Source organism: Emydura macquarii, unplaced genomic scaffold (genome assembly GCF_026122565.2).
Source record: "Emydura macquarii macquarii isolate MOO-44397 ecotype Brisbane River unplaced genomic scaffold, CSIRO-AGI_Emac_v2 contig_691, whole genome shotgun sequence".
Lineage (NCBI taxonomy): Eukaryota > Metazoa > Chordata > Testudines > Chelidae > Emydura > Emydura macquarii.
In genome coordinates, this window is record NW_027130828.1 from 613032 (window position 1) to 625828 (window position 12797).

Consider the following 12797-nt stretch of genomic DNA (forward strand, 5'->3'; position numbering starts at 1 on the left):
TATTTTGCACTTGATTTAGTTCACATGTTGAATGAGCATTTTCTTCCTTTTCAGTCAAATTTAATTTACCTCTTAGACCAAATGTCTTTCATAGCTTCATAAATAGCTTCATAATCCATCCTTCTAGTGCCTTTCAACAGGACTTCTCTAGTTCTTGGAGTGCCAGACTTCAGCTCCTTTGGTTGGAGGTCAGGGACATATTTTCCCTACAAATAAAAAACAAATTCTTGGATAGCTTTCAAAATCTCATGTACTTCCAAAAAGTTTCCAGTCAGGCAAGAAGGGGGTGCCTTCATACCCTTCAGAAGCAGTTCTGAGTACTACTACTTTGATATGCTCATTCTCACATCCCACAGTACCTGAGTTTCAGGATACCAGAACACCTGAAGTAAGTGGTGGGCATTTTTTACACCCCCTACAGACTTGGAAAGGTTTGACCACCTAGCACAGTATCAAACAATTGTCAGACTCCAGGAAGAGAAACTAGTCTACATACAAAAGATACTTGTGGGCTGATGGGTGGACTACAATAGAACCATCCCACTCTGCCAGTTCCAGTCACCCCATGACTCTGGTTCGCACCAATTTCACCTGAGTCAATGCTGTCACTTATTTATTGCAAGTTATACAAAACCCAAGAAAGCATGCATGCAGAACTCTAAACACCTTTGCCACATATAAAACTAGTCAGTCTTCCCAAAAGAAAACAGCTTCCTTTAATTCACTTGGTTTTATTGCTACCACCTCACCATGCCACTTGCTTTCAGACTTGTTTTCTCTACTTCACCCCTCCCGCTTCCGTTTCCTGTGCCTGTCGCCTGCCCACCACTCCTTGCTCTCTCCGTGGACCTCGCTAGTATGCTACTCCTCTGCCACCCTTACTCCTGTCACTACCATTCCACACATCTCCCCCACCACCAAGAAGAAAAAAACTTCACAATTAGAAACACTGAAGTGATATATATCACATTATCAATGTTTGTAGGTTAACACTACATGGTAAATTAAAGTTAATCTATACATAAGGAATGAAACCCTGATTCCATTGAAGCTAAGAGCAAAACTCTTTCAAGGGAGCCTGGCTTTCACACAACATATCTAAAACAAAACCACAGAAGCAAGGAAATTAAAGTAAAGGTATCTACTCCTACACACATTCTACTATTCCATCCAAAGACACACCTCACCATTAGAACAATGAATCTTAACCTTAACTGTGCCCCAGGAGAGATGTTAGCCTTTCACCACCTCTTTCCCAAATTCCCAACCACCAAACACAAACAAACCAAACTTCTCCCCCTACTATTGTTTCTGCACCATTCTAAATAATGATAGTCACTTGTGTTCAAGGAAAGGGGACTTGCAAGATTGGCATCGATACAGAATCAAAGTAGTGAAGCTTCTGAACTGGCTGAACACTTTCACAAAGATCTCCTCCACAAAGTTGTTGTTCCTTTATCAATGATCTTCCCTGCATCACAAATGCCCCATCACTAGTAAAAATCCATTTCCTTTGCACCCTGTGAGCTTCCCATTTCAGATTCAAGGAATATTACTGGGGGAGGGCATATGATAAAGGGCAGTGTTGTGCTCTTCTCCTAAAGTGTTTAAATAGGATTCCACAGACTGGGAGGACAGAAGTAGCTGGCATAAATCAAATTTTCTGTCAGCTAACTGTAATGCACAGCAATTCAATTCTGACAAAAATTCTTTGTTAATTAACACAGGGCTTGTACACACTACCACTTATGTTGGTATAATTTATGTCCCTCGGGAGCGTGAATAAGCTCAGGAGTGTGAAGAGCAACATAAGTTACACCGATCTAAGCACTGTTGTGGGAGAGCTTCTCACGTAGGCATAGAGCGTCTTCACCAGACATGCTACAACAGCCAGCTGCACCATTGGAGTGCTTCTAGTGTAGACTACCACACAATAATTACGTAATTCCAAACAGATCTACAAATCTCACTATATAGGAATTTTTTTTACTTCTACAGTTCATAATTTTTAAGTTACGAGGCCCTGAACAATCACAAGACTGAGAATGTGAACTTTAAAACCAGTTTTTAAAAACTGATTAGAATTCAAACTAATTAACCAATTTACTTGGAAAAAACTCAGAAAACTCAAGCTTTAAAGACTGTACTGGAAATTTGGGTCAGATGCACTGTGTTTTTATATAAAAGAAAGAGATTAAATTCCTGTTTCAAATACCAAATAGATCCAAAGCATTACCTATGCTGTTGATACCAGTCTGTCAAATATATACACACACAACACTTTTAAATGATATGGGACCATCAAGCTGTGCATATAGTTAGCCTGTGTAATTGAAGGATCTTATTACTGTAATCCTGGTTTTCCATGTCCCCCTTCCTCCCTTCACCTCACTCATTGCATCTTGTCTTAAATCATATTGTAATTTTTTTTATTTTAAAAGGACCACATCTTTCTTACGCATCTATATGGTAGCTAGCACACTTCTGAGTGCTCAGTAAATAACGCCATGTTTCCAATTAATTTATTTTTTCTTAGATTTAACACATTATATATAAAGCTTTAAAGTGACTTTGTCCTAGTTTTAGGTCCGGTCTACACTTACCTGGCGATTCAGCGGCAGTCAACGGGAGTTATGCAAGCTACGCAGAGTAGCTTGCATAACTCCCGTCGACTGCTGCGCTTCCCTTCTGCAGTGTCTTCACTGCACTGCGCCAATGAGAACCGCGTTCCAGTCGACGCAGCACTACGCCACTTGAGGGGGTGGTTTTACTGCATTGACTTCTGGATCGATTGAGCTGGTTTTCACTCACCGCTCAGTCGATCCAGATAGGTTGATCTGATGGCAGCGACTTTGTTGCCGTCAGTGTAGACGTACCCTTAGTTATTATTTACTCCATTCATGTCAGATTTGCTGCCCCCTGCTGCATTTTGGTGGCATTCTGTAGTCTAGCTGTCAAGCAAAAATTTTATATTTCTTTGTCTTACTAAGGGACCTGCACCTTCCCATGAATGACATTTTCCATGGAAGTCTGCTTTTCTGTCCTACTGAGGGTGCAGTTTCTTTGTATGAAAGAACCTCTGTCATATATATATATGTTTTGTCAACTCCAGCAAGGGCTTAGATTATCCAATGAAGTACACAGAAGTGAATGAAATAATTTGTACCCAGAAAGATAATGGAGCAAATAATTAAGCAATCAATTTGCAAACATCTTGAAGATATTAAGTAACAGTCAGCATGGATTTGTCAAGACCAAGAACAAATCACATCAAACCAACCTGATAGCTTTCTTTGACAGGGTAACAAATCTTGTGGATAGAGGGGAGGCAGTAGATGTGGTACATCTTGACTTTAGTAAGTTTAGTAAGTTGATACTGTCCCGCATGACAGTCTCTTAAACAAACTAGGGAAATATAACCTAGATGGAGCTACTATAAGGTGGGTGCAAAACTGGTTGGAAAACCGTTCCCAGAGAGTAGTTATCAATGGTTCACAGTCATGCTGGAAGGGCATAACAAGTGGAGTTCTGCAGGGATCAGTTCTGAGTCCAGTTCTGGTCAATATTTTCATCAATGATTTAGATAATGGCATAGAGAGTATACTTAAGTTTATGGACGATACCAAGCTGGGAGGGGTAGCAAGTGCTTTGGAGGATAGGATTATAATTCAGAATGATCTGGACAAACTGGAGAATTGGTCTGAGGTAAAGAGGATGAAATTCAACAAGGACAATTGTAAAGTACTCCACTTAGGAAGGAACAATCAGTTGCACACGTACAAAATGGGAAATGACTACCTAGGAAGGAGTACTGTGGAAAGAGATCTGGGGGGTCACAGTGAACCATAAGCTAAATATGAGTCAACAGTGTAATGCTGTTGCAAAAAAAGCAAACATGCTTCTGGGATGTATTAACAGGAGTGCTGTAAGTAAGACTTCAGTAGTAATTCTTCCACTCTACTCCGTGCTGATTAGGCCTCAACTGGAGTATTGTGTCCAGTTCTGGGCGCCACATTTCAGGGAAGATGTGGACAAATTGGAGAAAGTCCAGAGAAGAGCAACAAAAAGGATTAAAGGTCTAGAAAACATGACCTATGAGGCAAGACTGAAAGAACTGGGTTTGTTTAGCCTGGAGAAGAGAAGACTGAGAGGGGACATGATAACAGCTTTCTAGAACATAAAAGGTTGTTACAAGGAGGAGAGAGAAAAATTGTTGTTCTTGGCCTATGAGAACAGAGCAAGAAGCAATGGGCTTAAACTGCAGCCAGGGAGGTTTAGGTTGGACATTAGAAAAACATTCCGAACTGTCAGGGTGGTTAATGACGGGAATAAATTGTCTAAGGAAATTGTGGAATCTCCATCATTGGAGGTTTTTAAGAGCAGGTTAGAGAAACACCTGTCAGGGCTGGTCTAGATAATACTTAGTCCTGCCATGAGTGCAGGGGACTGGACTAGATGGCCTCTTGAGTTCCCTTCCAGCCCTTGATTCTATGATTTGTAGGTGGTAATTAGCTATCATTCACCTGTTTCATGCCTTGGGCTATCCAGTCTGATTTCCACCAAACAACTGTTTCCTTTTCCATGGTTTATTAAAATTTAACAGTTTAAAAAAAAAATTGTTACAGTTTAAGTTTTTCTACACCTCTAGATGGGATCAGAAATCTCAGAGTTACTATAGTTGCTAAATAGACCAGAGATAGCCACGGTCAACTGGATGCATGCAAAATCTACCTTTTAGAGAGCTAGTGTGGGTGGCACTACACAGAACACCCTGAACCCCATTATTGGCATTAGTCAAGTAACCATAGTTTAAACAACCTTTTCCCCCCCCCATAGACTAACTACCTATGATAGGGATTCTAATTATTTAATAGCAACATCTCCTTGGATTATGTAGAATTATCATGGTCAGTGGAAGAGAGATAAAACCTCCTGCTTTAGAGCTGAAGTCCATCTCTAATTTTTGGTTTAGGAGGAGGGATGGATCATTAGGAGAGGGATTATGTGGGCCCAAGTCCAACCACCCACATTGCAGACTTTCTAGCACCCTCTCAAAATGTGGCCGCTCTAGCCCTTTGTTCGTAGTGCAGTGTGAGAAAACTTGACTGTCCACCAAACTTGACTGTCCAGAAGATACAGATGGTTGTCCCATAGGACAGTGGGATACTTTTGGTGATCTCCCAGAGCATGAGTCCAGTGGGGCTGTGCCAACACTGCAAAGCAATAGGACTTGAACCTTGGGTCGCAACTTGACTCAGGCTCAGACTCTCCCACCCTGTGGGATCCTGGGACTCGGCCCCTGAGTCCTGGGTTAGCACAATTTGTATGTAGATGGAAGGGACGTTAGGCTTGAGCCTGAGTTTGAACCCTGGGCTTAACTGCAGTGCAGACATGCTCAGAGTTTCTGGCTATCTAGCTGCCAGTGCAGAAATACAGAACTCGACCATTTACATTGTAGTCAGAAGCTCTAGCAACTTGTTTTTTAAATGAAAACCAATTCTACAAAATCTGAGGGGTCAGGAGCTGACTGCAAGAAATCCCTCTACTGGCTTCTCTGCCTCCATTGCATCAGTCGGCCTCTGGCTGTGCCCTGCAGCTATAAGTAAATGAGTGATGCCTCACAGTGGAGAAGTTAATTTCAGCTCTGCACCGTTGCCTTCTCTAAGTGGAAAGTGACTGCTGTGTAACAGTGCACAGCAGCACTCCACACCACCTTTTAATATTAGGAGAGCATCCAGGTACTCGTGAAGATTGGAACCCCATTACATTCGGCAACCTGCATAGTAAGAGACAGTCCCCTGCCTCAAATCACTCATCTAACAAAAACCACAAAAGGAATTTGGGGAAGCAAAGTCCATTGGGTTTAACACTCCTACTCTTGCAGAAAGTGACTTTGGCTTTTTCATAAGAAATAGCTGTGTTGGACCTGGAAGACCCATTCATTTTAAATGGGTAAAACAAGAACATTGGTTACAACATAGCTTTGTGTTATCATACCTGTGTCTTTTTATGCATATTGTTTGCAGCGTTGTTGTAGCTGTGTTGGTCCCAGTATACGAGAGAGACAAGGGAGGGTGAGATAGTATCTTTTACTGGATCAATTTCTAATAAAAGATGTTACCTCACCCACCTTGTCTCTCTTCCATGCATGTCTGTCAACTTTTTGTTTGAAATTAATTAAAAAGTCATTTATTCCTTTGGAAAATAGGTTACTTAGTCCATGCAGTGCAACTGTTTGTTGGATGTTTGCTCTAGAAGTGGCTCAAAGTGCTTTCAAGTCAGCTAATACATGGACACTGTGTTATGGGAGATGCTGGCTCATGAACTAATACAAGCTGTTGGGTTGAAGTTTAACTATATACACTGTACTATGGTACTGTAATTATTGCTACATAAATTAAACAAATCTGGAGTACACGAGGTCAGCAGTATCTCAGTGACTATATTCTAGCTTCACCTAGATTTGTACGCCATAACATATTTTGTTCTCTAGCATTAACAACTTTCCAGCTGTATCACAGCAAAATAGCTATTTTCAAGATTGTAAAAATAGACAAACTGATTATTAAATCCAAGACATCTGCATTATTTACTATGTGCTGAGCATCCTAGGAAATATTTTTGAATTTATGAAATAAGGATACTGAATGCATACAAATACCACTGTAAATGTTCCCACACACCCTACCCCAAATATCACTGGTGATGCTGGCAGGATAAGATCCTTCAATATAAAACTACAAGCCAGCATCAAACCTGCTGCAATAAATATAAAAATAGTTTTCAGAACCTGCATTTTGATGTATGCCATCCCATTGCTGAGCAAAGTGGAATCTTCAGTCTTTGCACTCCAGATATTTCCTTCTGCAATAAAGAGAAACTGATCGCAGGTGAATTTGCATTCAGATACTATGCCTCTGAGACCCATTCCCCACACTGGTGGTTGGGGAGAGGCCTACCCTGAGATGTAAGTTTGGGGTCCACCTAGGGCACATGGTATGTAAATTTGCCTGTAGCATCAGCCTGGTGCTGATTCACAGTAAGTACCACTAGCTTGACTTTTTTTTGTTGTATGTCAGAATTGCAAAGATCATTCCCCTACCCTCTCTCTTTGACCTTGTCACCCCTCTAAAATCCCTTCTACAGCATGTAAAACATAAGCTGCTTGTCTTTGCCTTCAAGGCCGTTCATGGCCTATTCCCATCCTGCCTATCATCTCTAGCAAAACAGTCCCCATGTCCAATAGATGCCAGCCTCCATCGCACATGTCCTAAATTTTCAAACACTGTTGTGCTTTCTCCCACACTGCCCTCTCATTCTTGGGAGAAACTCCCTGTAAACATCCACAAAGCTATCTCATTACCCCCTTAAAACTCTCCTTTAGCCTGATGCCTATTAAAAGAATTTGACAATGGCTTGGCCACCACCATGCTGATACCACTGCCTACCATGCTAACAAATATCTCATTGTTTCCATGTTCTCCTCCATCTATTTGTTGTACCTGTTGTCTCTTGTCCTATACTCTCACTATAAGCTTTTTGGGGCAAGAACCAACTTTTTGATGTTTGTACATTCCCTAGCATAGTGGGACCGTGCTCCATAACTAGGACTCCGAGGTGTTATAGTAATACAAATAAATAATAATGTAGACAAACATGCATTAAGAGCACATCAAATATTTATTAACTCACATATGTATGCTATTCCAAGGTATGCATGCATTACTGGATTGGTGCATCAGACTGAAGTCTATTTTTATTGAAGGGTTTACAGCCTCAACTATCATTTACTGATTATTTCTATGCAAAAGAAATTAGTATAACTAATTGTTGGGGTTTTTTCAAAAAAAGTTTGGCAACCCAAAGAATTTGAGAGTCTGCCGAGATGGAAGCAAAGGTGATAAATCAGCACAATGTTCTGCAGAATGCATTTTCACCTTCTAAACACCTGAAGTTAGCTAAAGCTGGTGGATGTTGATAAAAAACTGAAAAATTACAGATTTACCAGAACTTTCTCTTGCCTCTAAACCCAAAGCCATATGGGGAACAAGGGTATTTTTTTCTCTCTCAAGGAATTTGCTTTATACAAACTTAAAAAAAAAAAAAAAAAAAAATCATTCTGGGCTCCTAAAAAGTGCTCACCAGTCAGTGCCACAGGGAAGGAAGTTTCTCTCTCCTTTCACCCAGAAAAGTAATGTCAGTAGAAATAACTAAGAGCGTTGTTGCATTGTAGCACTTGTTGCAGCATGGCAGCCCTTTGTACACTTCTGCCAATAGTGATTTCTGCAAGCTGATGAACATTGTATAACCTCAATGCCAGCTGTCTGTGCACATACTCTGTCTGCTATGCACAAATCTATATAATGCACAATACCATGCAGCTGAGGACTGTAGAAGCCCTATAAGCAGTACCCCCACTCAATTCCTGGGCTTGCTTCTCGAATTGCTATTGCAGCACTAATGATGGCTTCTCTGTGCACGGAAGTTGAAGGAAATGTGGCAAAGATTCTGGAGAAAATGCTGAGCAGCTGCACAGGGTCCCATATCCACAGCTTTAAATAGCTGCTATACATCTCTCCCAACAGCTTCTAGGACCACTTGTTGGTACACCAATATTCCTTCTATAGTTAAAAGGAACCTAGCAAGTTTATGAGACTTCCTTCCCCAATGTGTACAATACACTTTATTCCCCCAATGGAAGCCATACTAAAAATGTATTTCATTTTGAGAGAGATTGTTAATTCCAGTGGTTATCCCTACATTAACTACAGGAATGAAGTAAACAAATACAAGAGGATCTAGAGAGAACAGAAGTATGGGTGTCAAACAATTAAATTAATCTTTGAAAAAATGTGGGGGGAGAATCTAAAACAGCTGCTCAAGAATACATCCTTCACCTACATCAGCATTAATAAAAATAAAGAGTTTATATATAATTAACTCAGTCTTGCCTCTACAGAAGGTTACAGCAATAAATCTATAACTCATATGGCACTAATCCAATCTCATCTGTTCACAAGCTTAATTTATATGCACAATGGAAGTTAAAACTGTCACAATTCAGGTGCAGTAGTATTTAGTTACAATATAATGAAATAGCAGCATTTGTGTTTTGTCTGTAAGATTGCAGCCTGGGCTAAAGGCAAAAAAAAAAAAATCACTTTTCTATAAAAATCCAGCCAAAGAAGGTCTGTCTCAGTAGATTAATAAAATATGCCATTGACTGATGGTGGGGTAATATTTGGAAATCATTGGTCACTCCTTGAGAGTTCATCAGTCTAGGTGTCAAAGCAAGGTGTAAGGCACTGTTGTTGGCTGACTTTAGAAAGACTTGTCATGTGCTTGTCTACAACTGCTGAGCACCCACACTTCTGTCACCTTTTTCTTTTGTTAAGACATTAGCTATATACTTAATGAGGTGTATGGTGGCCTCTACTGCTCCATGAGGGCACAGAACAACATATCCAACTGTGGAGGCAGAACATAGCTACTAACCGCAAATCTGTATGCAAAGTAAATAACTGCAAACAGCAATCCCCAGTATTGAGAAGTTTCTTTTGGACAAGTTCTACATTTCTATGATTTTATGATAAGATAATCTATGACATTTCTACGATCTGTGTCATGCTCTCAGCAGCATAGTACCAAGCCAGTAGGCTGCCAAAGACTGACTAGCTGGATCAATAAAGGTAGAGGAACTCCATGGGACAGATTTGCCTCTGGGTTTTTTTGACTCCCCTTCGGTACATCATAGCAAGAACACCTTTATTAAATTGTAACCTTTCATATAGAGGTTTTATAAAATGTGGCATATAGAAGATGCAAGTCCATTAATATTTAAATTAAATAACTGAATTTATACACTGACAACACTGGTTTGCTCTAGAAGCATTTTAATTTACAAACAGCAATTCCCATTGATTTATTATTTATACCATAAAAAAAGCAATGTACAAGCAAGCAACAAAAATTCATCAGAACAAAATAAAGCAGCACTGAAATATTCATGTCACAAATCTAAAACAAAATGAATACAAGTGTAAAATATCATTTGAATAAATACTTTAAAATCCATGCTATAAAATAATCCTTAATGGCAAGTTATTAGTTGTTACAGCATCAGCTTAGCTAGCTTCATTTACTTCATATGGTGATGAAGTGCGGAGTTGTGAGGTTACCAGTTTATATTGCAAGATAATGACACTGCGTTAAGTCATTCAAACTGTTCAAATACTTATCATAAAACAACTCTACAAATAATAAAAGTTATTTAAAAATACCATTTTCTGTTAAGGAAATAAACACTATTAACATTGTGCAAGGAAGTAATGAGTTTTACCTCTAATCAAATATATAACCAAAGACTTGCAATACAAGTCCAAGGTTGAATTCAGAGGATATGTAAATTGGGGAGATCATGATTTATTGTATCTGCTGTAGCAGTACCTGCCTATACAAACAGTAAGCAAGCCTGCTCAGTTACTGATGCCTCACATCCTCTGAATAAAAACAGGAACAGAATGGTCTCCAGCTTACTCTGTTTAAAATTTTTTATGTAAACTTGCATAATTAGGTCAAAATGTCATTATAGGGATAGGTGAATAATACATTGGGCTTATAATTATATTAAATACAATTATTCTGGCACTTGTTAAAAGATATGTAAGAAATGCACAATGGTTATACACTTTGAACATTTTGAATGACTTTTGAACTTCTGGTTCAGTCACTGAGTATTTGAAATTTATAATTCATGAACTAAACAGATTCATATAAAGAATTTACACAATTCCCAAATACTTTCAAATATAAAATTTAATAAATAACCCTGACCAGTCTAAAAGCACCATTCAAGGGTAAATGTCCCTTGGAAAATAGATTAGGTGTTGCATATTTGAGTCCCTTTAAGTGGTTTCACATGAAACCCTTTCAGAAAATGACAATAAAAACAATCACAGTAAACTAAAATAAAAGATTCAAAGAAGATACTTTTTTTTAAAATGGTCAAACTCACTCATATCAATCTTTTTCTAGCCCCTGGTTGCATTCCTGCTATTCTTCCCATACTTCAACCTAAAGAAAAGTTACAACAGGCCTTATTGTTCTGGCTAGAAATAAACTGAAGGCTTCAGCATCAAATATTTACTCATGCTTGGGAAGATTATAATATTAAAAAACTATAAATTTAGGCCTGTAGTATATTCTGCTGAACAGTGAACAGACAGTATCCTTTATGCGATTAAATGTCACAATAAAATGCAGAACTATTCATGAGGTTCTATTGACTAAAGCTGAATTGAGATACTAAGGTATTTACAAACCTATTTTCTAAATGTATTTACAACTTTAATAGAAATTATATGGAAGATAAGTGATTAGGAAAACTAAAATAACAAACAAACCACAATCATTAGCAAAAGTATAAAATTCTTTGTTTTCACAGTTTGTACTTATAGGTTAAACATCTAGAAGAAAGGACACTGTCACTGTTTTCACATTTGTCTATGTAATTCAAAAGGTAGATCAAGAAGAGACTCAATTATGAACCAGCCTTATATGGTTTCATGATGTATTTACTACCAAATATTTCTTCACATAACATGTATTTTATTGACTTCTGCATTTATTGTAAATGAAATGTGTAAGTTCTGTGCTAACTTAAAACTGTACAGAAATAGGTATCGTACAGTACTTTCAAAGTCTGCTTAAAATAACTACACAGCTTATTTTGTCTTAGTGAATTTGTTAAATGAACTTCAAGTGGATAATGTTTTATGTTGTATGGTTATGTTAATCCTGGCATACCATCATGTGACAAGGCACAATTTAATTACTGCTGCCAGATCTGACGTTCATTTTCTACCAGATTCACACACACTTTATAAGTTTAAATGTAATGTTCAAAGATGCTCTATGCTTGCCTACATGTATGCATCCTTTGAAGCACTGCTGAGCCTTACAGTACTGTGTTATGGCTTGATAATTCTTAACACTGCTAGCAGTGGAAAGGGTAAATGTCATACCAAAATGAATGGGAGCAAGTGGAACTTGCAAACTGTTGAATCATGAAAAAGTATGATTTCCTGCCCCTTCACAGTCCCATTACAATGTTTTGAACCTGAACCTGTACAATCAAAGTGATGTATATTTTTGTCAGAGACAATTTTGGATAAGTCACTCTTTGGTAAAATCAAACCAGTTTAATAAATTTATAAATACAAAGAACTATATTTAATTAATGTTAAGACTGTGACACAAAGACAAAAGGAAAGAAATACAAAGTTAACATCCCTTTTCCTACTACCTTCAACTCATACTACTATGGAACTAAGCCAACCCAAAGGCATCACAACACAAGTTTAAGATAAAGGGTCAAGATTAACTCTGAATTTCTTGGCTTTTCTGTATGTGTCAAAGTAATGTTATCAAAACACAATTTTTTGCATTTACTTAAAAAACATTTATGTAAGAAAAACACATTTATCTGAAAGACCAACACATTTAAATGGGTAAACATGCAGCGATCTAGCCTCTCCTTGATGCACATATATAACTTCCATTAATGGAAACAGATATTCTTCTGTTGCTTCAGGGAGAGAACAAAATCCCTTATTTAGGCAGTTTTAGGAGGAAAAGGTAGGTTATGTACCCGATTTAACTAAAACTGCTCCAGTGGAGCAGATGGGGTTTATAGTGTAAGTCTGTAGTTAGTAACATTAATCCTTATTGCGTACTGACACAATATTAAGAGATAGTGTATTTTATAAATTACTTCACAAATATACCTCAGACTCATT

General features: G+C 38.3%; 1 protein-coding gene across 1 annotated transcript in view; it reads right to left on the reverse strand.

Moving 5' to 3' along the window:
- The window catches only part of RALGPS1 (Ral GEF with PH domain and SH3 binding motif 1), a 322505-nt gene that overhangs the window by 306377 nt on the left and 3331 nt on the right, over positions 1-12797 (reverse strand). The window lies entirely within an intron of this gene.